The 25,378-nt window shown below is 40.1% G+C and overlaps 1 protein-coding gene across 1 annotated transcript in view; it reads left to right on the top strand.

The window, feature by feature from the left end:
• The window catches only part of pcxb (pyruvate carboxylase b), a 312,422-nt gene that overhangs the window by 158,136 nt on the left and 128,908 nt on the right, over window positions 1-25,378 (top strand). The window lies entirely within an intron of this gene.

The following is a 25,378-nucleotide window of genomic DNA, read 5'->3' as shown; positions in this document are numbered from 1 at the left end:
CATACTTGTCCTTCTGTTACCTCTCTTCATTTCAACGAAAGAGTAAGATCTTTATTTTTTGGCTTGGCGCTTCTGTCTGACATAATTCAAGGGTTGACAGTGGCTTTGACCAGAGAACAATGAGCACAAATGTTCTCATTGTTCTGTTGCACTGCTTTTTACTAAATAGATACAAATCTGTATTCAATCTCCTTGATCACCTCTGTATATATGTACATACAGCTGGAATTCACCGTAAAAAGAACGGTACGTGTGCTTTATTTCCTTGTAGATGTACAAAGGGCTACAGTGAATTCATATGACTGCATTGTGCAGTTATCAGTGGAGCTGGCCATTCATTATGGGGAAATAATGATACAAATAAATCAACTCTCATATCTTTTCAATACGATGACATTGAGCAGATTTAGCTTTCCTTCATATTGTGGCAGTGTAGATAGTGTAGTATTGACACAGCTATATTTGTGATATCAGGACACTAGTAATCCATCCTCAGCACTTTCTGTTTCGTGGTCTCAAGTGTGTGTGTGTGTGTGTGTGTGTGTGTGTGTGTGTGTGTGTGTGTGAACCTGTGTCAAGGTGGACCACACACTCCATTTCCCTTTACCTGTACTGTCATGTCTGACTCTTTTATCACACATTCTCATTTTGTTTCCGTATCAACCTGCCAAGTAAACAACCTCCTCTCTGTCTGTTTTTCTTTTCTGTCATACTCTCCCTCGTCTTCACCCGTTTGACCTCTGTCTCTTTTCATCAGGAACGTTGTCTTCTGGTCGTCTCATGTATATCTCTTTGTTTTCAGATCCCTGAGCTCACCGTTAACGGTTCACTGACTTGGTTGCACGTTTTTCTTTTCTTTTTTGTCTTGATCTCAAGTTTTCATACCTGCAGTCTGTCTGTAGAATCCCTAACGCTTGCTCTTTTTAAAGCTCTTATTTATATCAAAGTTTGGTTGAAAACGGCAAGTCAACAACAGTTATTGTTTAATCCAAGCAGTGAATACTGTGCTTATTAACAATTTTAGTACAAAAAAAATCAGCGGTTTGTACATACTTCATAAATCACAACTTTTGTTAATTCCCTCTTATTTTCTTCCAATAAACGTACAAGAAGCGAAGAGAATGTGTGAATGTTTGAGTGGTAAGCATGAAACAATAGCACTTCACTCAAGTTTTTATAAAAGCAACTGCTTCTGAAGAACCTGTTATTGCAAAGCACTTTCAAACTGAACTATACATAGAATACCATCTTAAAGAAAATGAATGTATAAAGCCTTGGCGAAAAAAGCTATCTTGTTCGTTCATTTATTCATCCGGCTGGTAATCTAGCCAACCCTATTTTTTTGTCTCGTTTTCCTTTGCCTTGCTTTCTTTGCCTCATCACCAGTCCCATCACTCCAGTCGCAGCTATCAGTGTTAACATAGTAACAGGATACCTTTCCTTCTTCTGATCTGGAGTTAGCCTCCACTGATGCTTGCCTCATTAGTTCCAAGGCAGGAGAATGCAGAAGCCCTGATCCAGGATAATTCACTCAGCATTTACAAAGAGGAGAGACGGGAAATCCATCTCATCTCTGACTTATCAGTGGGAGGAATTAAAGGTTTAGACACACTCTAACAATGCACACTAACAGACACTCTTTTTGTCACACATAGTCATAGACGCACTCTCGCTCTCTTGTGTCTCTAGGGGCCGGGGTTATCTGTCCATCTTGTCTTCATTTCACACCTAACAACCACTTGCACGGTACTGAATCACACAAACAGTCGTGTAATTATCTGTGCGCGCGTGTGTGTGTGTGTGTGTGTGTGTGTGCGTGTGTGTGTGTGTAAAGAGATTGAATGCATGTTTGTGTGTATACTGAAGTACAGGTCCTAGAAAAGCCTTATTTTAGGAAATTGAATAACCGATCAGAACAAGCTAATCCAATTGTTGATAGAGAGAACGAATGAATAAGAGAAGGTGTGTGTTTTGGTGATGACGCAGGGATGAATGGAGGAATGGAAGCAGAGGCACTGGTGAAAGGATTTTAAGAGTGTATAGTATGTAAAGAAACATGAGAAGGACAAAGATGGGAGAAAGTGGTAGTTGGGTGGAAAGAGAAGTTGACACTGGAAAATAAAAAGGACAGGAAGAAAAACAAAGAAATGTTAGGCAAAGTTGTTTACTACTTGTCTGGTGGTGTGAGCAGAGATTCAGGCTGAATTTTTAAAAGTCTGAGGAGACCAAAAAAAGTCTGATGTAAACTTCCCAAATTTAAGGCCTTAAAGCCATAAAATTGTTTAACAAAATAATGTATTGATATTTACATATTACCAATACTTCTCGAACGTCAGTCACAGATTTGTGGCATTGGCACATTAGGATAAGTTCAATTAAAGTCACTTTGTCAATTTCACGGAGTGTTATATTTTTTTTGTAGGCTATACGGCAATCTGTGAAATGTCAACCAAAGGCAACTTTAAACACTTTATTTTAAATTATTTATTAATAAAATGTTTTATATATATTTTTTATTTACATTTGAGCATCATCTCCCTGTTAATGACTATTTAATTTAATCCAAAATCTTGAAACACTTTCTAAAGTCTGTTTCAAAATATATTGAATCACTATGAATGAATCATTGATCATCCAACTGATGTTTAAAAATAATGATAATTGAGATTTTACGATGAGGGTTTGTAGAAACGTGATGAATTAGTGGCGTGGTTAGAGAACCTCACCGATGCGACAGTCTGGGGGAACTGCGCTGCGTGGCAGAACGGACATAAGTATAGATATGCAAAAGGGGTTTAAACGTTTCTACGTCCATTTACGGCGAACCGCAGGAGTGGAAATGAGGCGTGTGTGTGTGCGCCCAGCTCCACTTAAGATAATGGATGATCTATAAAGATAATAGATAATAAAAACAGAACCAGGCGTACGTGCAGCTTTATCAATCTGACCAAAAGAATGCATGTGGATATATCGGTCTTTGTCTCAACAAAAGAGACTAAACTGTATTGACCGGAAAGAGGCAAAATCAGCTGGAGCAATGTGGGCGGGGATCAAGGCCACTATGGCCACCGGGCAAATCATTTTTTGAGGGACATATGGCCAAACTGAGGAGGCACGGCGGCGAATTCCTCTCCTGACTGACAGGACTTATGTACTGCATGACTACTCTTCACAGAATAGATGCACTGCAGTACAAAAATACGAGAAAGTATCTATCATTATTACAATTTTAATAAGCAAATTCCTGTCCTTTAACAGTAAACAACCTGCTTTTAATATGCCACCTGTTTGTAGCTTCACCTCATTTAGCAGCTGTAAACACTTTGGAAAAGGCAGATTGTGTCTTTTGTGTGTGTTGAAAGGCGTCCTTGTTGTTTGTCTCTGCCAGTTTGTAGTGTACAGGGAGGCACAAAGTAAAAGGAACACTTCCAATGTAATCCATTGCACAAGTCAGTGCATTAATATCGCAAACTACAGCTTCAAAACATACCATAGAGCAGATTTCTTTTTTTAGCCAACGACCCCTAACAAGAGAGTACATATCGGGGACCCGCTCATGTACATTCCTTTGGAATAATTTGACGTAATACACTACATATACTTCTATAGACTCTTTATTTTGCAAAAAGAAATGTTTCTATTTTTCAAAACGGCATACAATATTTATTGGACATGTTTGTGGAAAGAGTGTCTTAACCGTAAAGCCTCTGGGTGAGCGTTTCCCATTGCTTCAGTTGACTGACATCTGCGAGTCGGCTTGCTAGGAGACACACGTCAACTGCCAAGGTGCACTATTGATTGGAGCACTTCATAGCCCTGCAGCTTACAAACGTTGATACAAGACAACCCCCCCCAGGCCTCAACAAGTCTACAAAGTGCTGGTTATTTTAGCCTATATACAGTAAATACACTCCATTTACTCTATTTATTTACTGTCAGGCAATTTAAGCTGTATGTCCCTTTTACAACAAGTCAGTTAGCTTAGCTTGCTAACTTTAGCGCTGATTTAATCACCATCAAAACAGGATAAATATACTATTTTCTTAGCGAAGATTTGTTTTCATTTAGGTTTTACTTTAAAATTGCAATTCTGTTCTTTAAAGATGTTACAACAAGAATGAGTTTTACGACCTCAGGCAGGGGAAAAAACACAAAGAATAGGAGATAAGGCGGGGAGAAAGGCAATTTGCATAAAGCATTGAGCCTTGTAGTAAACACTAAGCTATTTCACTTCAACACATAAACACAATACACAATCACTCAGAAAACAGCTGTTTTATGGGGAAAACAATCTCACACATGCAAGTATATTCACCCAAACATGACTTACCGACTAAAACTGCCACTCCAGCTTACGAGTCTATCATGTTGCAAACACGCACACTCACTAAAAACACCAGCACAGTATCTTACAGCCAGAAATGACAGACACGAGACAGATGTGCTTATAGCCAGAATTGGCATCTTGCTGCCAGATTCACACATGTTCACACACAGCAAGTTCGAGCTGCTCGTTGTCAACTGGGACTTTGAAGCCATAATCAGGATTAAACGGCTGTGACGAAGCGAAAAGGGGTGGACAGGGTTGGATGATGCTGGACAAGAAAATGGAACCAAAGTGAAGACAAATGCACAAAGACGGAGAGGAAGTCGGGATGGGGAGAGAAGGAAAGTTTCCATTTGAATGGGACTTAGTGGGACTTTGCGAAAGGAAAAACGTGAATCGGTGGCTTTTCATCACCTACTCTCATTCCCATCCTCTCAAGACAAACCAGCTACCAAGTGTTGTTACTACTCCCTGTCTGATTAGGCATTTTAGTCAGCTGTGTGAATAGGGCTTGTTTTCTCTTCTGACTACAGATAATGTGTGGCGTTTCCACAAGCCTTGGACCGAGCGTGTCATCATTTATTCAAAAAATTCTAACCTTTTTGTCCGTCTAATTTTTTTCGACACTTAGCAGTTGGGATAAAGAAATAAGTACAGGGTGTTGTGTTTATTATGCATTCATTATGCATAAGATGAAGAAATATCACTAAATTATAAAGTAAAATAGATTTCCCTTTTGACAGTTGGTTCAGTGGGAGATATATATATATATATATATATATATATCTCTATCTATTGAAAGCAGAAGACATGGTGTTTGAACAGCAGGATCCTCTTTGGCGGCCTCCTCCCTTCTTTTCTTTCTTTTCCCCCCTCTGTCGTTCTTTTCTTTCAATATGTCATCCAGCTTGAGTGCACGTACAAAAAACAAAAACACACAATCGAAGTCCCCCCAGTAGCTGTCTGGACGTCTGTGTGAATATTAATTTGTCAGTTCCAGACAGAGTTGGGAGGTGCGAGGAGAAGGCGATGACCTTGCTGGTGTGAAATTTGATTAGTTGGGTGAGTAATGTACTTTCCGAGGAGACGGGCTATCTGTCACGGCATCTAATTTTTTGGGTCAACTGCAGTTCACCTCCTTTCAACTCACAGCAATATGTGATTGTAGAGTATCTGTGCTCCGTTAACTTTGATGGAATAACAAACAAAAAAATACTCATGAACTCGTGTGTTTAGCTGTAGATGATGTAGGCGGGGGAATGAAAATTCCCCTGACACTTGCAGGTGAATTACTTTGCAATATCCCACCTTGAATGGCTTGGAAAGTAGTCGGAATAAAAATGACAATTTGCAATCAAATTTCAAAAGTGTATGTGTAGGCAGCAAGTACAAATTAGAAACCACAAGAGAGCATCTGAGGGGAGGCAGCTGAACAAACACAGTCCATGTAGAAATGAAATGCAGTCAACATGTCATTTCTGTTAGTAATCTTCTCTGGCATGTTGCCTTGAAGCGCAGTTTGATTTGATATTAATATGTTCATAAATTAAGAGTTAATGATCAGTAAAGTCTCAGGAAACCCCTCCGGCTCAGTCCGGGGAGCAAGTTATTCTTGAAAAGGACAGAATGCATGTTAATGGCACGTTAATTAAGTTTAGGCCTACACTGTTCCTTTCTGGCGAGTACAGGTACCCGAGGGCAGCTAGAACGGTTGATTACCTGTTTCTGAAACATAACATGATAATGAAAGTGAAAAACAATCCCACAGTTAAAAGTATTAGAAGTGGTGCAAGTTCCACTTATGCATATTGGGATTCAGCAGCGCCGACATGCATACAAATGTAGACATACTTCCACGCACACTTTGCACACAAGAGTAGGGTCCAGCAGGGGGAGGTTTTAAATTAAGGGTCTGTACACACACTGATTAATTGATGTGTTCTAATACTCACTCTCTCTCTCTCTCTCTCTCTCACACACACACACACACACACACACACACACACACACCCTCATCATGGTTTCTTCAGTCACTCTGGTAGATCGCGTTGAAAATAAAAAAATTGAGCTTAGCAGCCCTAATAATGGATGGAATCCTTCTCTAAGCTTTTGGGTGTAGATGTGTATTCCCTTAGTGCTTTAATTAAGATTTTTTTTTTTAGAGGACAAGGAAGCTTTGAATGTCAATTAACGTGCTTTTTATTGAAACCAATTTTGAATTGTGACCAAACTTTCCAGTGGCTTGCTAATCATGTAAGCTAAGCTGTCTTGGTAGCAGCAGAATCGTCAGTTTGAACCGTGGTGGCCATGCACCTGTCTAACAGTCCTCGTACAGGGGCCTCTGTTCTTTTCTCCGACATTTCCAAGTCTAATTGAACGGGCATAATGGAACACGGACCTGGATTCCTCTCCACCGGCTGGTCGCCTGATTATTCCAGTCACACTCACGGAGACAATGAAATGCTTTCCAAACAGTTCATCTTGAGGGCAGCATTAAATGTGGCAGTAGTTTATTGTTACGTGCAGTAAAATGTGATGAGTACATCTGGGAATGCATCTGTTTTTTGTTTTGTTTTTTCAAATGTTTTAAAAATGCGTGGAAACCCGAGGCAAGTCCAGTCCGTCAGAGCTGCCAGTTTTGCTCATTAAAAGCAGAACAGTTTCCCTGTTTTTATGTACCAGCAATACTGGAGCTGGAGGTCTTTTATTTTTTTTTTACACTAAAAATGCCATCATATACCTCCTTATGAGTTGTGCTGCTTATTTGACAGCCGTATTTGCTTGTTTCCGTTGCAACATCTGGCAACCCAGTAGCACTGACAGTTTTAATGTTGAATTTTTTTTTTTCCCAGACTGAGCCTGAGGTATACCTGCTCTCACTGTGCTCTCCCTAATAAAAAATTCCATTAAAAGTCTGCACTCTTTCAGTCTGGAAGGTTCTGCTTTTGCTCGTAAAGCTAAATGAGGAAAACTGTACCGCACAGTTCATCAATATATTCTTTAAAATCGGACTCCAAATGCATCCTTCTCTCTTCTACTTGCTCTTTCTGTTCTTCCTACCACTCCTGACAGTGCTAAGTGCTGAGCTCAGCACCACAATATAATTACAGTGAGAATGCGTACAGTACATACATAAGCATGCATGGTAGAATTATAGGACTATCCAGCATTACTCTACAATTTTACATTAACAGGTTAGACGGAAGAGAAAAGTCAAGATGAGGTGCCCTTGATTGTAATTTTTGAGTCAAAGTTGGGTGTAATGTTCTTGTTGGCTGTAAAACAAGCCTCGTCCATAACAGCCCTCCAGTTTAGACATTTACAAAGGCCTTGTTGAGGCCCTACAGAGCCAGAAGCCTGGCAGAGGTGACATGTTTACAGCTGTCTTGGACAAAGCCTTTCAGAGTGGCATTTCATCACAAAGTCTAGACAGCTAGATCGATGTGGAGGGAGAGAGGGGAAAGAAAAAAGCAAGACTTAAAAAGTCTAAAACCCTCCTGCTTGAGGCTGCATTATTCATTGAGTTTACAGTCTAAAAGTGTTGGATAAATTTGCTGTTTGTAGACCAAATTCACGCTGAATATGTATATATGAAAATGTATGTTTGACTTATGGCACTACAGAGAAGGTTTTCAAAAGGGTTTTTTCCTCGAACGAGTATGAACATGCTCAGCAAATGTCATGATGGTCTGTGGAGAATTTGGCCTGAGGCAGGGTCACCAAAAACATTCCCTTTTTTAGCAAAAATCTGTAATACATTTGACAGTATACAATATATCTGCTGTGTAGTCAAAGACAGTGTGCTGTCTTTGTATGTTGCCTGCTGTGCAAGTGTGCTGTTTTTGAGTAGAGGAAATGAGTACTACTGTGTTTTTCACACAGCAGCCCTTTGATCAAAGAACTTACTTGTAGTGTTGGTGATCTTAGAATTGAAGCTTATTCTAGCGATGCATTCGCTCTGTGGCTCTGGATAAGAGCATCAGGTAAATAACTAAAATGTGAAATGTTTCAAAATCCCGTAAATGGTATCTTTTTTTTTTTTTAATACAGAAGCTGTCACTAAGCTGTCTGTCAAAGGACTTAAAGCATCGTTACAGAGATAATTGGATAAGTGCTTTGCTCTCCTATCAGCAGACTGGAAAAAAAAAAAAACTTAAATGGATTAATATGATCCAATTAAATCAGTCTTTTGGCAATAGACTGGACTTTAAGTATCTAAATGGACTCTGTATAAGCAGCAAAAGCCATATATATATATTCATCATAAATCAACTGTTCTGACTGAATAAACAAAGCTTTCTTTGCCAGGCTCTTCAGAGAAATTCTCATCTGTTCTGATTAGGTTTGCAATGGGCTCTTTGATATTTCAAAAAATCAAACAAGGCATTTCCACTCCGAATAAACTGACAGGAACAATGAGATGTATGCTATTCTGGTGTTCAAGACGAAGCAGACAAACGCAATGTATAAACCGCAGTCTCACACTGAGAATACTGTTTTGGACCTGAAAAGTCCAGCATGAGAAACAAAGACGATGTCCAAAGAGTTGCTAGATGATGTTTCAGGTTTGAACATGTTTACTTGTGCTGTAGAACGCTGGCTAGAGAGGGCAAAATAGAAAGAAGAGTGAAGGGTTGGAGAACTGAATGGAGACATCTCAAGAGTGAGCATGCTATTAAGAGGGTTGGCGAAATATTTAAAAGTGCTACAAGAACAAGAGGGATGAAGAGGAGAGAAATTACTTTGGTAGAGTGCCTTCTGTTTTAGCTGCTTTAATGGCTGATTGGGAACAAAAGTCTCTTTTCTAATGAGTTTAATTAAGGCTTGCCCTTTGCCAGGTGTTTTGAAGCAGCTAATGTCTGGATTCATTAATTGTCAATTAAAACCAAATCAGATGCAGGCTCCCGATCTCAGCCAGCTCTGCAAAAAAACAAAAAAAAGTAGAATAACTGTTTGTTGTGTTCAGACGCTTGATGACAGTCCACTAAATAAATAAATAAGCTAAGCCCGGGTGGTAAGTTCTGATAAGAACTCCAGATGGATTTAGGATATGCCTCTCTAAAGGCAAAGTGCCATTTTCTTATCTGTGTTTCTCTGTGATAAGAGAGGCAGTTTGCGTTTCATGCTGCAATGTGCCTCCTGCTCTTGGAGAAAGCAGATCGAGGGAGGGGCCGAGTGAAAGACAGCAGGAGGGAAAGAGAGGATGCTTAAGTAGTGTTGAGATCGATAGAAAAGCGAGGGTTGGTTGTTTAGAGAATCCAGACGTTTTATTCTCGCAGATTTAAGTAATAAGGTGTGTTTCCAAGTCTTTGTGTGCATGTGCGGGAATGTGTGTTCTTGTGAGAGAGAATAAGGGGATTTGTCTCATTTTAAGTAGACGATGAATTTGAGCTTAATGCCCAGCGCTGCTGAAAACAAAATGCTTTCAACTCAGGAGAGCAATAAGGGAGATGGAGGGGCCGGCGAGGATGGAACGGGAGTGTTAACTACAAGCTGCACTTTTTTCCCCCCTCACCTGCTGTTCCTTTCTTCTCTCCTCATTCCCTCTCTTCTCCTCGTCCTTCTTATTTTACTTTAATCCAATCCTCTCTGCTGTCTCAGTTTCTGCATTTCTCTCTTCTACATTTCTCGTCTGAAGCAGCATGAAACACTTCATGTAGGAGTGGTACAGAATAACAAAATAAAGTTACGTACTAGAATCGGGACCCCTTATTGATCTTATTTTATTGTAGTTTTTCAGTCAAACAAATTCACATTTCTGGCATAAATTGCTCTACATTACACACATGAAACCATGCCTCCGTAATTGTTATTAACATTCATCAACAGTCTGATGACTTTCACTTACCATTCAAATCCAGCGCTAAGTCTGACATTTGGGCTTTAACTATGAAGATATCCAGATGTAGGATAAAAGGTAAAACCTATTCTAGCTTTCTTCATTGCTCAAGAGTTCAGCTTTTGTGATCCTTTTTTTGTCAAGTCCAGTTTTTGTGGCATTTTGCTCTGATACAAGTGGGTTTTAAAAGGGATCACTGCCATGAATAAGACTTACTGTAGAAGCTCAGTTTTTATCCACGGTCACCGAATGGTTGTAATTATTTTAAAGCCACATTCTTGTACATTATTTAGTCCTAATGTTTCTATGTATGTTGTCTAGACTAATCTAGTTACTGGAAGCTACAACATTTAAGATACATCTCAGTATAACAATAACCAAATCCAAGATGATATTAACAAAATATTGATTACAGCATTGATTGAATGCCCATGATTGAATTAGAGATTCAACTGGCAGCCATTGTTTGGCATACATTTTAAAGTTGGCACATGGCAGTAATTGTATGCCTGTACTGACACATTGTAATTTGTCTTAAAGTTGGGAAGTGCCAGGCAGAATGATTTGGAGACCGAACAGACCACACAGCCAAAGCAGCAGCAGTGTGGTGTGTAAAGTTTTTGGGAGACACGGTTAAAGGTCCTCTGTACAAATGTTCTCTTTTTGTCCGTTCCTTTGGGGCTCTTTAAGGGGGGAAATTATGTTCAGTCAGGACTTTTAAGACTACAATGAGCATCCCAGCATAGTGGTGGACTGTGTAATGAAATTGGTCAAGCGGTGATATTTGGGTGGTGTGCAGCGCTGAGTTGCCCATACTGTTGGGGGTTTTATTCTATTTAAAATACACTTGAACTACCATAATGGCGACTGTGTGCATGCAGATAAACGGCTCTGCAATTAAACTGTCACCATGTTGTTATTCTTTACTTTTCTTTTCCTATGCCCATATTATTGTCCTGTCATTCAGTCTTTTTTTTCTTCCAGCAACGTTTTCAAGATATGATTTATTTTAGTTGTTCTTTTTATGTCGGTTTCTTAATCTCAGCATTATTCTGTTCCCAGATTGCTCATTTATTCTTGTAATTAAGGAGGTGTTTCTTATTCTTAATAATTAATTTTGAGCATTAAACACTTAATTTCCTGCATTCTGGTGAATTTGTATGCACCTATTTCTACCTTTTTCTGAATCAATTTATGTTGGAAATATCTTTATGTAAAGGGAAACATGGATTATAATCCAAATATAAAAACATAATGGAATATATTGCAATAAGGCTCTCAGGCATTCTGTATTGCTTTCATCTATTTATTCTCCTGTAGATCGACTTTTCTAATTATATCTGAGTCAGCACACACATGTCGCCTAGGCATCATTTACTCCTCCCTTCTCTTTTGCATCTTTTGTTGAGGAAGTAACCTCCAAGTGTGCATATGACAATTATTCACCTCAATGATACATTAATTCATTTTAAGTTATTAATAAACCCCTGGACTGTAATATTAAGTTTGAGCAAGATTTATGCTCATGTTTAAAACTTGTGCACATTCAAAATATATCTGTGTTCTCTGAGATTTGGAGGAGTTGTGATATTTTGAGAAAAATGAAGTTATAATAGTCACTATATTTCAGAAAATAATCTTCCTGCACCATAGTCTGCTGTGTGTTACGTGATTGCTCTGCTGATGCGGTAGATCTCAGACCTGACAGACAAAGAGCCCCGTTTGGGTCTCTGGATGAGCGAACGTTTAGGGAAGTGTCTGTACGCTGCTCTATGCTCATTGGTTGTTGCGTTAAAGCTTACCCACATACAATAGTGCTATTTTCTGATTGGCTATTGTGTAGCTCCTTTCTTTTGATTGGCTGATAAGTGGCAGGCTCAACTAAGAACTCCAGGGGAGACGCGCTTGATTCCTGCCGGTTCCATAGTGGGAGCGGCACGCCAGAGAAATTTTGGGCGCCGCAGCATATTATAAATAGTTTTTCCGCGTGAGCAATACAATGTATGGCGGGAGTGCGTGACAAAAGACCGAAATGAGTGACTTTCACGCTCAATGCGTGACACTTGAGAGCCCTGTTTTGTAGAGTGAAACACCCTGCAGATGTTTAAGGAGGCAGTTTGTGCATTGCACTATTAATTATGGGATTGCTAACAGGCGAGTGACATGCTAGGGTTGAATCTTGCTGTTTTACGTTCAGCAAAAAGGCTCACGCTTTACTCACAAATGCAACTGGAGTGTGTGTAGGTGGCAAGGCAGTGTTGCTGCCTTTTTATGATAATGGAGAGCAATCGAGGTGGGATTATTTTTATTTTTAATCCCACCACTTGGTTTTTATTTGTTGTTCCTTGGGTAGCACAAACACTGCTGTGTTTGATTCCCTCTGGAGACTCCCATTTGAAATCTGAGTCTTTGAGATGTTTTGTGTAAATATCCACCAACTGTTCTTGTGCTCAAGTTAAAAATAAACCCACTAACAAGAAAAGTCTTTCCTCAAAAGTGTGAGCATCTTTTAGCGGAGGTGACGCATTGTGTAGTCGGCGCGGTTATCTATTTAATACACTGAAGCCTGCTTTGACATCTGTTGTCAGATACTGATAAAGTATTTCAGTATTCCTATCATGTACAAGCGATGGCACACAAAGGGACACTGATTAAGTTCCACCTTTTATTGAACCTTGCATAGATTTTAGAGACTAATCAGTTATTGTCCATGTAGGTGACTGACCTGAACTCTGAGCTGTTATCACATGCAAGCCAGTCTGTACATAGCAACTAAGACTGCACAAAGTCACTGCAAAATTACTTTGCTCGATGACATGCGCTGAGTAATCATTGACAAATTGTCGTCGGAGGCTGGTGCCATTTTCTCTCAAATGAAACCAGTGATCTGAAAATGGTTTTTTGAGTATCTTTGGAGTGCACTCAAATAGTGATCAACGACGTCCCAAAATGCAATCTTTTTTAAACAGGAAGGCCTTTCACAGGAGCAAATGGATACGTTTAGTGATGGAATGCTGTTCTGCATGTTTTCAGGGAGAGGAAGTGCAGCATCAAACCTTTTTGTTTTCCTCTCAGTGGCGTTATTATCATAACCTTTGTCATTTTCACAGAGATTTTAACATTTGTAGTTGCAGAAGCTTTAAGCCAATATTTGGCTTTTTTTGTGTGTGCGATGCTAGCAGGAGACCTCATCATTTATTTTATTCCAGCGCCAAGTTAAGTAGAATCTTTCCTCACATAGCAAATGGTTTGTATTGTAGCAAGTGTTGTTGTAGATCGTTGAAAAGAGTGCTACGAGCAGTGCTATGATGTGCCAAGGTCTGACATCTCTGTATGCAGTATTTCAGTGAAGAAATACATTTTCTTCAGCATCTTTGTTGCTGGTGCTGGCAAGCAATGGGATGTTGTTATAGCTCTGCTGTTCCCCTTAGAGTCTCAAAGCTGCGAGTGTTTGACAGCACTTTGATGTTAAACAACCATAAGCTAAGCTGTGGCTTAAGATGCAACCGATGACAATATGCAACCCACATATGTGCAGATATTGTATATACAGCCCTCACCTCGAGAGACGTAATTGACAGCCTATTGTGTCAGCCTTATATGACTCTAAAATCTATTTAGAGGAGTTTCAAAAATCCATTTGCTTTTATGACAAGTTTTCCCCCAAACATCTGCGAAGATGCTTTACTGTAGAATCTCTGCTTGTGTGGTTTGTTTTCCAGAGTGCAATACAGATAAATGACATACTGATAAATGTAGTCACTGATAAATGACTACATAAATAAATAAATCTATTACACCTTCCTATAGCAGATTCAAATGGAAGATGGGTTTTATTTCAGATCTAATTGTTGCCAGCTGCCTAAAAAAACATTTTCCACTGCCTCGCTTGTTTGGTTTGCAGCAAAGAACAACATACCTTATGGGATCTTTTTATTCATTTGGCTAGAAAAGTCATGCACATGAGCACAAAATCTCATTGTGATAAGTGCTGGATAACCACAAAAGACTCCCACATGCTTGGGAGACAGAGGAAAGTTTGCTAGCTGGCTCAACTGCAACCAAGTAAATGATAGATCAGCGCTGGCTTTGTATTTGTATGTTCTAAATATAAAACACAATAAAAAATTAATCCAAAAAAAAAAAGAATCCCAGAAACAACTAAACAGTACCGCCCACTGAAATCCGAGCTTCCTTAAGAAGAAATGATTCATTCATTCATTTATACACAATGTTTCAACAGGTCTTCCTCACGCAAAAAAAGCAGTGCAATGTAACATTGATGATGAAACTTCAAAGCGCGCTAATTCCAGTGTGCAGGCTTTTCTGTTGTAATCTTTTCATACAATCACACTCATGATGATAATAAACATGCACCCATTTGGCTAATAAACAGTGTTTTCCTTCCATAAACCGAAAACCTGTACAGACATATTGTCTCAATCTCTTTCCAGCCCCTGTATCTCTTTCTGACTCTCCGTCTCTACAGACTCTCTAAGTTAAACCAAGGAAAACCACGAGGTCCGAAATATCCACCTGCAGCCAAACACTGAATATTTAATAGTGATAACCTCCCACAGTATTTGGCCTTTAGGCATGGCTGCATACTGGCTGGTGCTGTCACCTGAAAAGCTAAAGGACCCTCTCTCAGCAGTTAGTCCCACTCATAGCTCAGCTGAGATTCCCAATGGTTGTAAAGCTGTGTTTCTTAGTGCTCAAAAGCAAATTCACTCCTTGCAGTATCTGTACTAAGGAACCTTGGTGACTGGTTGAGGTTTTTTTATCTTAGTTTGGGTCCCAGTTGAATCGTAAGCAGTAGGCACAGGGGCAAAGTTGTAACCCCAACAGCTGGATCATTTTCATTTTTTTTTTTTTGCTATATTTTGCAGAGTAATTGTTCGAGTAGGACAATCCTCTGTTCCCTCCACAAGGAAAGAAGGGAAGTATTGTAGCATTGAGCCATCTGTTTAAATATTGGTGTGGCTGTTAGTATAACTAATTGGGCATAGGAATTTGGGCGATTTACATAATAACTCTTAGGTTTTTAGTGTTGGTTCACAGATGGGAGTGGATTTGTGAGGTTTAGCCTCCCTAATTGAGCCGCCACAAAAGAGAAATTTAAGCTGCTTGAATATATTTTTGTGTATTGGCAGAGCTCAGTGAGCATGTATGTTTGTAGTCGTCATTTAGCAAGGCAGAGCTAAACACAAAAAAAAATGCTCGGGGCCTTAAAAAATTCCATCATTTCATTACCGTTGCCCAAATTAGCCAGTCTTTTTCCCTTTCTTCTTTTCAACTTTGGGTCTTTCATCACTTTTTTCTCATTCTCTTTTGCTTTGTCTTCTCTGTGGCTCTACTTTCTCGCTGCCTTTTCTTGTCTCCCCCTGTTCTGCTCTCGAGAAAAGCTGTAAAGGCTGTATCTGTCTCTTATTCTTTTCCGTTGTCTCTCACACACATAAAGCAAGATCTCCCACTGCCCCCTTTCAGAAAATAAACTGCAGACCCTCACGAGATGAATGCAAGTACACAATTTCACTACTTCCCTCAGATCAGGAGTGAAGGGAGCCCGCGGGGAGGAGTTAGGTGGTAAACCTCCGCCACATGGAGGACAGAAAGAGAATGATGAGTGAAAAATGATGAAAAGAGGGCAGGGAGCTCCCATTCCTTGTTCCGGGGGGAAAAAGTTGGAGAAGAGATGGGCAGTGGGTGGGGATGTTGAGAGAGTGATGACTGATGAGTGGGAGAAGCCCTGCGGTGAAGTCAGAAAAAGGAGAGAAAAGGCACAATCACATCTCAACGTATGAGAAAAGGAGATGTCGGGATTAAAATGGGTGAAAGGGAAACAAAGTGGAGCATTCGGAATGGAAATAGGGTGAAGTAAAGAAACGAGTGGTGGAGGGGTGAACAGAAAAGACATAGCGGAGAGTAAAACTCGAGCTCAAGTTTTCTAAGAGAACCTGTCAGTGAAGTGATGTGCTTCCCCAGTTGCAACACAAGACACAAGTTAAACGAGGGGAGTTGGCAGAGGTGAAAGAGATTGAGAGGAAACAACCGCAAACAATCACAGGACCATCGCGAAACTAGTAGCGAGTACTGAAGGAGCAAGAGGGGGAAAGGGACAGAAATTGTTAAAACGCCAAGATGGAGAGGGATTGAGACTAGTAGAGATCGGCCAAGAGAGGCCAGCGTATCACAGGAGACTACTGGCCAGATGCAGGTGCCTCTGTAGTGATGCAACAGAGATTGGAATGGAGGGCACATTATGGAAAAAATGATCCAGCTCAAAAATATGACTTGCTGTACACTTTATGTAAGAAATGGATCATCTAAAGGGAGAATATAAACATACAGCATTCAACCGTTCTTATTCTCACTTAAAGAGGTCATATTATGCTTTTTGGCGTTTTCCTTTCCTTTATTGTGTTATATATCTTTTTTTGTTGTTGCATGTTATAGGTTTACAAAGTGAAAAAGTCCACCCCAAAGGGAGTTACCATCTCCAACAGAAAACACTGTACACAAACTGCTCCAAACAGCTCTGTTGTAGTCCAGCCTTTACTTCAGAGACAAACGTGAGTCATTTTGCGTCACTTTGTAGCTTTGTGAATATAATGCTCGCCTAGCTGCTAGTGTGGCGCGCCCTCGAACCAAGCTAGTTAGAGCGGAGGTTCAGATAGCTGTATCGCCATGTCCAGGAGACGGTGCAGAATTAAAACGTTGCGTATGAAAGACTAATTTGTTAACATTTAAACAACTTACCACTCTGAAACGTCTTGCTCCAGTCAAGATTGCGAAGCTGGTTCGGGCTGTTCTGCCATTGTTTCGGGATCAGACCCAGGTTCGAACATGTACGGCTGAGCCGAAGCCATGGTTACCAGCTGAAGCGGGTTTGTTTTAGATCACACTAGCTTGCTTGTCAGGGCCCGCCCTGCTCTGCTTCTGACTGGCTAGTAGTCCTTACCTGGGCACCGCGCATGTGCGACTCCTAACAAAGATGGAACAGTGTGATGCCTCACTCGGTAGCTAAAACTGAGAGCTCAACACACAGGGTGAAAAGAGGAGCCATGTGCAGTACGAAAAAAAAAAAATGGTGTTTTTTGAAAACTAAACCATGTAAGCCTATTCTGGTACAACCTCTAAATACAATTATGAATCTGAAAATGAGCATAATATGAGCTCTTGAAATTTGGTCATTAAAATTATACAAAAAAATTGAAAACTCTACATTTGATTCCCAACACATTGTTTTGTTTGTATTGTACTAATGGGAATTGTTTTTGTAACCACCTACTGCCCTCAAGCAAATCCGATTCGTAGACTCCACAGCTCCCACTGAGCCTGTCCTTTCTGCTGTGTGAAAGGACTCATGTCATGTCGCTCAACTGCTAAAACATTGAACGACACTGCCATAGTCAGGGGTCCCATTCCTTGTATAGCTCAATAGTTAGGTGGACACTAATACTGCTGCAGGGCTTACTGGGATAAAAAAAAACAACATGCACTTATAATGGTGTAGGGCACATTCTATAAAGGCAGGTTAGCTAACTTGAATAACCTTTCCATTTTTTTTTCTTATGCCTTTTAAACAGACTGCAGAATAAAACGTATACATTTAAACCTGGACAGGAAGAGAGCTAGGAGGGAGGGTAGTCCCTGAAAGGGAAGGGACGACAACATTGTCTCTCAATAAAAAATGTTTTCTTACTTAGCGGCTGAATAGGGAGTGGGCTGAAGTGGGAGAATAGAAAACGTGTGAAGAGTGAGGACAGAGGTGAAGGACAGAGCTGCTGAATGGCAAAGGTTTTGTTGTTTCTCAGCATGGATTTGAATAGGTTTCTTTTTTCATACATTTTGAAGCTTTTTAATGAAGTGAAGGTACACTAAGTGGGATTGACGCCAAGAGACATTAAAATTATGGAGGAAGACGGGAAAAAAAATTCAGGAGAAGGAGAATAAAGTTATTATTCTTCAAGGGAGGATGACACAGAGATGAAAACTATTTTCCTACAGTCAGGAGAGCAGAATACAATTAGAAAAATACTGTTTGAGCGAACTGGCAAAACAATGAGAGACGCGGGGCTGCCGGGAGGTCAGGGAGACGTGGAGATTAGACTGAATGCCGTTAACAATGGAATGAATAAGGAGTTGGTGAAGGAGAGAGCAAATTAGATAGAAGGCTAAAGAGGAAATTATGCATTAAGGTGAAGCCTTGCAGGCGGCTCAGAGTCTAGTTTGAGCATTGTAACTCCTCCTTTGTTTTCCTTCTTCTGTCGTCTCTATTTCCTCTCACATCTGTTGCTTTTTAAAGGTGCTCTGTGTAGCACGTCATTATCAAATTAACTCAGCTACCCTGGCGTGAAACACACTATAGCTGAGACTGTTGGTGTCTGTGGGATTACACTAGTGCTGGTGTTTATCAGCACATTTCCAATTAACCCTTATGCCTACCATACACTAGGAGACTTTGAACAAACTTTGAAAAGACTGAAAACTGACACCATCTCATATCTAAAGACAATCATCTCACATCTAATGTTAAAGACTGTCATAATATGTAAAGACAGGGGATCTCGCAGGGTCACAAATTGCAAGACTACAACTAGATTTGTTTTAACCAAGCTAGCTAGCTGCCGCTAGCGTAGGGTTACCTGTAAATAATTATGCATTATGTAATTGATGATTTGTTTTAATGCATTCCTTAATGTCCCATGAATCCTCAGGAATTGATGTGGTCATAGTCATTTGTGACCTCATATATGAACAACACAACTAAAGCATTAGGTAAGGTGGGTACATCATTATGAATTATGATTTATTAAGCATGATTATTTTTCTGCAAAAAAATGTGGTCATCACTGCAAATTCTGATTTGAACACAACTTGTGCTTAATGATGTAGCTACCTTACCTAATGCTTTAGTTGATGTGGTGTTCATGCATGAGGCTATGAACTCATGTCAATTCCTGATGATTCATAAGATATAAAGGAATGAAGTAATGCACAAATCATGAATTAATTCATGCATGAATTCATAATTCATGTACCCTTACCGTAAAGTGTTACCATAACTTTAGTTCAAACCTGTGGCAGCAGTTCCAAATAATTTGTTTAGTGCCATGCAATGAAAAATACCTTTTCACAAAGTTTTTCACAAGTTCAGTGGTTGCATTTTCCAAAAGAATGCTTTAATTCTGAAAAATAAAGTTGGTCCCTCACGAAACTCACTCAATGTCTTTTAATATTTCTTAGATATGTAGGCTACATACCAAGAACATTCATGAAAATATTAACTGATATACCCCATTATGTTGTCAGCAGTAGGCCTACGTGTGTCTAAATTGTGTCTAATCTGTCTGTGTCTATGTCCGACCTGGGCTGGCACATGTTCACATTAAAAAGCGTGTGCGTGCTTCCAAGACTTAAAACTTACGATAATATCAAACACGTTTGATTTTGTCAGAACGTCAAGACGGGAAAGAGACTGACTCGGACTGAGTTTTATGACCACCTCACACCAAACGACAGAGACGACGGGAGTGCACCCCAACTCTAGCACGACTCTCAGGATTTCATTCCGATATTGGAAAATAGTCTGCGACTGTGGAATCGCTTGAAAAGTGGTTTGGTGTAAGGTCGGCATAACTTGAGGGTAATCTGTTTTACCCAAATTGGACGCTTGCTACCTGTGTCTGTCAGCATTTCTGGGATCCCAAAAAAAAGTAGTCCAAGATAAGACGCTGGTTTTCTGTATCATGTATTTAGATAGGGCACATAATTGACCTCTCTTCTGCTGCTGTAGTACTCAAGTTCTCCTCCTCCTCACTTCCTCCATCGATCTCTCCCTTTGCAGCTACTCCCGTCTGTCTCCTTCTCTTTGCCAATCAATTTTTGTTATCTACCTCTCTTCTGCTATATCTCTATTTCTATCTCCTCATCTTTCCCGGCTCTCTTTCTCTCTCTGCTGAGTAACTGACAGCACGTGATGGAAGTGCCGCCGGGGGCGAGAACCAGCTTTGTCTTTTACTTCCCCTGGTCTGAACCATGCAGGCAAATACTTCTGAATGCTTTGAGTTAGTGCATCAAAGCTAATAGTAAGGTGATATCTCATAACCCTTATTTGATAGCTCCACGACTCTTCGGTCCTCAGCTGAAGCAGAAGTTGTTCGGTTCCTCCTCGGTGAAGACCATCTCAAAGCTCTTATTCCTGCCCCGAGGACCGAGGAGAGAGCATCGAGGAGGGATCATCAAGGAGCTATAGCCGAGGATACACGAGACCAGCTTTCCCGGAAGCCGTGCAGTTGAAGGAGTTGCTAACTCTGCCCACACAGCTGACGTATTCATGTGACAGAATTCATGCTTCAGGGGAAAGGACGTCTCATCCCTCTAAAACACATTTGCTCGTTGCCTCTCCCCTCCCATGATTTCCTACCGTCCCTCCCGTGCCTCCTCGGTGGGAGGGACTAAGGCGCGTGGAAGGGGGGCAAGTGGAGGACTCGAGGAGGCAATTTAAGGGTTATGAGCTGCAACTATAGACTGAGATTGCGACGCATGTTCAATATGAGCGTTCTGTAGTCCTCATTCAAGCCTCATTTCCCCCGAGCCTGGTTAACCCTAACTGCAAACAGAAGAAACAGACAGAAACGGTGATTAGTGTCCGGCTGGTCGAGAATTCTTATGTGTTCATGATTGGTATTTAATTTGAAGTATCATGTCAAAATGGCACTATTACTATCATTATTTTGAATGTCCAACAATGGAGTTGCGTGATGGTTCAGTAGCCATACAGGGACGTAGAAAACGAGAGCGGTCAACTCCAAAGAACTGTGTAATTAAAAATTATAAAATTATATTTCACACCACACAGGCATAAATCTAAGAAAATGTCTGGAATATCAGGAGCATGGCAGAAAGGCTTTTACAGTAAATGTAAAGTGACAAAGTTAAATGGCACAGCTGAAGTGTACTGGTAGCCAGACGACATGCACATATGGTAAAAAAGAGCCGTCATGTACTATCAGGAGTCTGTTGTAGAACAGAAGGTCAGATGTGAAATTGCATCATACTCAAAAGTTAGTTTTTTTTTTTTTTTTTTAGCCTCTCAAATAAAACTTCTTTAGATGTGTAGAACAATAACGATCTCACTCAGTCACACTACTTTATATCCACTAAATCTTGCTGACAATTTCAATTTAAGCGACTAATTAGGCGTGACTCCTACTGCCGCTTCATCTTTTGACGGGATTGGAATCATACTAAATGAGTTGGAAGAAGAGAGAGAGATGGAAACAAATTAGCTTTCTACATGGCCACCACTTTCTCTTCTTCGCTTCACATTTGTATATTGCCCGTACATTTTTATTTGAGGTAAGTGTGTTGAGGCCTAAATCAAGGGCTCCATGTTGATGACAAAGACTGACTGATGCATTTAAAAACAAACATTTGTTTTGATAAATCCAATTTCATAAAAAATCGGATATGATCATCTTGTTTTCCTTGGCTCTGTTATTGTGTGTCAGAGCATTAAACAGAAGAGTTTCAATAAGCATCTTCTTTATTATACCATATGTGCCCATTCATTTATACAAATCTGTTTTTAGTGTCTGAATCTCTTCCTTTTTTTATTATTATTTTTTTTTTATTACATTATTAGTCTCTCTTCTCAGTAGAATGGTGTCCCTGTAAGTTACAGTGTCTGCCCTTATTAAATCAGTTTGAGCCTCGGCCAAGTTATAGAACGCTGAGTCATGTTTCAGAGGGACAGTGGGATTATCTCTTAGTTAAACTTGGAGTTAAACTAATGATTCTGACTATTTGTAACACAGCTGCAGTAGTTGCCATGGAAATGTCAGTTGTTTGGAACATGGTTTGATGTGATGATCTTGGTACCTTTGGCTTCAGATCTGATTTTGATGTTGCAGCACTGGTCCAACTGGTTTCTAGTGCAAGAGGTGCTGAGTGTTGATGCGCCCTGAGTCAGCAGTTACTCAGCACACTGCAGGGAAATGCATCATACCTTGATCATAACTGCAAATGTCAGAGGAAGATTGGCTACGGGCAGCCATGGCCTTTCAAGATGCACACACGCACAATCACACACACACACACACACCATGAGCACGCAGAAACATGCACTGCAACACGCACTGCCACAAGGTTATCTTGCAGAGTGTAAATATGCACATTTGTGTACGAGTGAGCTAAAAGGTGTTTGTGTGTGTGTGTGTTACTGTGATGTTCTGCGCTGTGTTCTTCCCCTTCACACACACAGTCTTTTTCAAAGGGGGCTGTAGCACAGACTCAGTCCTGCTTTTAATGTGGCCACTTAGGAGTTTCAAATCAAATTGTCATCTAACCTAATGTCCTGGGACATGGACACACACACACACACACACACACACACACACACACACACACACAGCAAACACAATGACCTCCCCCTTCCTTCACTTCTCTCCCTTTCTCCCTTGCTCATCATCATCTTTGTTCATCTCCCAAGTGTGTCAGCATTCCCCCCCTCCCCTTCTCTCTCTCTCTCTCTCTCTCTCTCTCCCCCCCACATCTTTCACACTCCATTTAGGCATTTAGCAGCGTCTGCAAAGGGCTTAATAGAAAGTGAAAACATGCGAGAGGAGAGGTAGATGAAAACAGAATGAGATTGAGGGAAGTTGATGGAACCCGTTCCACTGCTTTGACTCTCTTTTTCTCACACACACACACACACACACAGATGTGAGGCTTTCTTTTGATACTTAAATTGAATGACTCTCTAATACTGCTGATTGCACTGAGAATGAAAACCAGCTCTGTTCATTCCATTCAGCCCCTTTCAGCTCACTGTTGTTTGTTTCTGCCTCCCAGTCGCCTCCCTATGGAGGTGTTCTTGGTACATGCACTGGGACGAGAACCAGAGACAAACCCTGGACATGATGGTGGGACTCGATTCCCCATCTAGCCTGGGAAATCCTCAGGACACCCCAGTAAGTGTATGTGACTGGAGAACAGGAGATCTGGGCTACTATGTTTCACCTGGTGCTACCGTGACCCAGTTTTCGTTTGCTAGTTAATTTTTTTCAAATGTACTGTTGTCTCTCCTCCTGCTTGTCTATATTTTTAGAAGTTTAATTAGCTGTGTTCAGTTTCAGATTGCTACCAGCTCACGCTTTTGCTTTGCTGCTAAATTAGTGTTTGACTCAGCTGCAGGGAGCAGCGTAAGGATCTTGTAATGTTTTACATTAGAAACCAGCAGATACGGTTGGTAATATCAAAGCATCAGAATCATGACCCATTAGTCTGACAGCTTTTAGTTCTTTTTCCATCTCTCAATCTCCCTATTCTGTGTCATATCAAATCGTTTCTGCTTTTAGTCTTTTGTTTACTCGTATGTTAGTCTTTCTAAAGATCCATCTGTTCCTGGAACTATTGATCTACCTCTTTGTTTGCCTCACTTTTTTTCTCATCCCATCTCTTCTGTCTCATGTGCCGTTTTTAATTACCTCAAAGTTGTCTTCACCCTTACCTTCTAATCAACTCCACTGACAGACATGTAAACAACTTCCTTTCTGCCACACAGACATGCATGCGCTAAAGCTTCTTTGACTCACAAGTTTGTCTTGAGCTCGAAAAATTTCCAGACTGAGTCATCTTCCCATTTCTCTCCAAATTCAAAGTAAACCAAAGAGACAGCATCTGTTCTTCTTTATCCATGTTACTGATATGTTGCTGAATTAAATAGCACTTTAAATCTGGTTTAGGTACTTGGTGATAAACTGACATAGACAAATAATGTCGTACTGTAAATTCTTTTCACACATACGCATGTAAAGTACATGCAGTATGTGAATACACATGCACACAAACATGACACACCCCTTACTCCCTTGTGTTAATGAGTCCGTCTCAGTTCCATACATGTCATTTTTATTATTTATCAAGTCCAGAGAACAATATTGACTTTGGCAAAATGAAATAAAAACAGAAAGGAAACAACAGTAATGGTTAAAAGTCATTATTATTAATGTAGTTGGCTCTGTTTCATAGGCATCTGCTTGTTGTTTTATTGTGTGTCTGTCTTTTGTGCTGTGTGTGTGCTTCAATATCTGTTTTGATCTTTTTCTGCCTAGCTATAATCAACATTTTTTTAAATTCTAATCATGAGGATTTCTTTTTGCCTAAAACAAAAAATAATCACACATTTTATATTTTGTATTTGATACATCAATCCCCAGAAAACTTTGAAAAACAAACACATGGTGCGACAAGTAACATAATTTTATATATATATACTAATATATATATATATATATATATATGTATGTACTTTCAAGTTTTCTTTTTGTTTTATTTCCCTCTTTGATAGATGTTATTAGAGTCTTTGTGCTCTGTGCCATCGGATCAGTCATCCCATAATACGTTTTGAAGAAGTCTTGAAGAGTTTAGTGGCTTCCATAGTGGTTCTGTCATGTTTTTTTTTTAATCTGCTTCCTTTCTGAAAACATTCACTGTTTGGATTGAAAGTGAATCCATGTGGCACAAAGGAGTCTGAAGTCACAAAAAATGAATTTGAAATTCCCCCTTTAATGTTTGCTGCTTTCTGACCATGCTACATTGCTGGAAACATTTCGCTCTTAGTTCACTTTGGGCGGGCTGCTGCTAATCTTAATTATTATTATTAATTTTTTTTTTTTACATTTATTCCGTTCACAGCATGTCCAGAAAGCGGTAAACCTTATTGAACACAAATGGAGTCTGGTTGACTGGATTGCCACTCATACACATTCATATACATGTGCACACACACTTAGGCACACATACACACATCATGTCCCTGATCCAACAATGCATGCACACTTAGCATTGTTCGTTTGTTTGGTCCGTTATCATCCAACATCCAATGCGATCCTGTCTTTCAGAAATGCACACACGCACATGTTCCATCATGCTCTCCATTTTGTTATCCATATCGACTCCATTGTAATCCCAATTTCTTTCTTTTAATAATGTCTGTGCTGCACTCGCTCTTTCCAGCCGGTATCGATTGATCATGTCCAATGCACCCGGCTCTGTATTTATGCTCCCATAATCCACAGGCACGGCAAGCCAAAATCATTTTCCAGCCACAGAGGACACATAAAAGTCACATTCATTGCGTTTTGGAAAAGAATTTCAAAATGGCCGCTAGTGTTGGAGTCAAAAAAAAACAACAAGAAGAAGAT

The sequence above is a fragment of the Sander vitreus genome, chromosome 19 (assembly GCF_031162955.1).
Source record: "Sander vitreus isolate 19-12246 chromosome 19, sanVit1, whole genome shotgun sequence".
In the NCBI taxonomy this organism is placed as follows: domain Eukaryota; kingdom Metazoa; phylum Chordata; class Actinopteri; order Perciformes; family Percidae; genus Sander; species Sander vitreus.
This window is presented reverse-complemented; position numbering and strand designations above follow the sequence as displayed.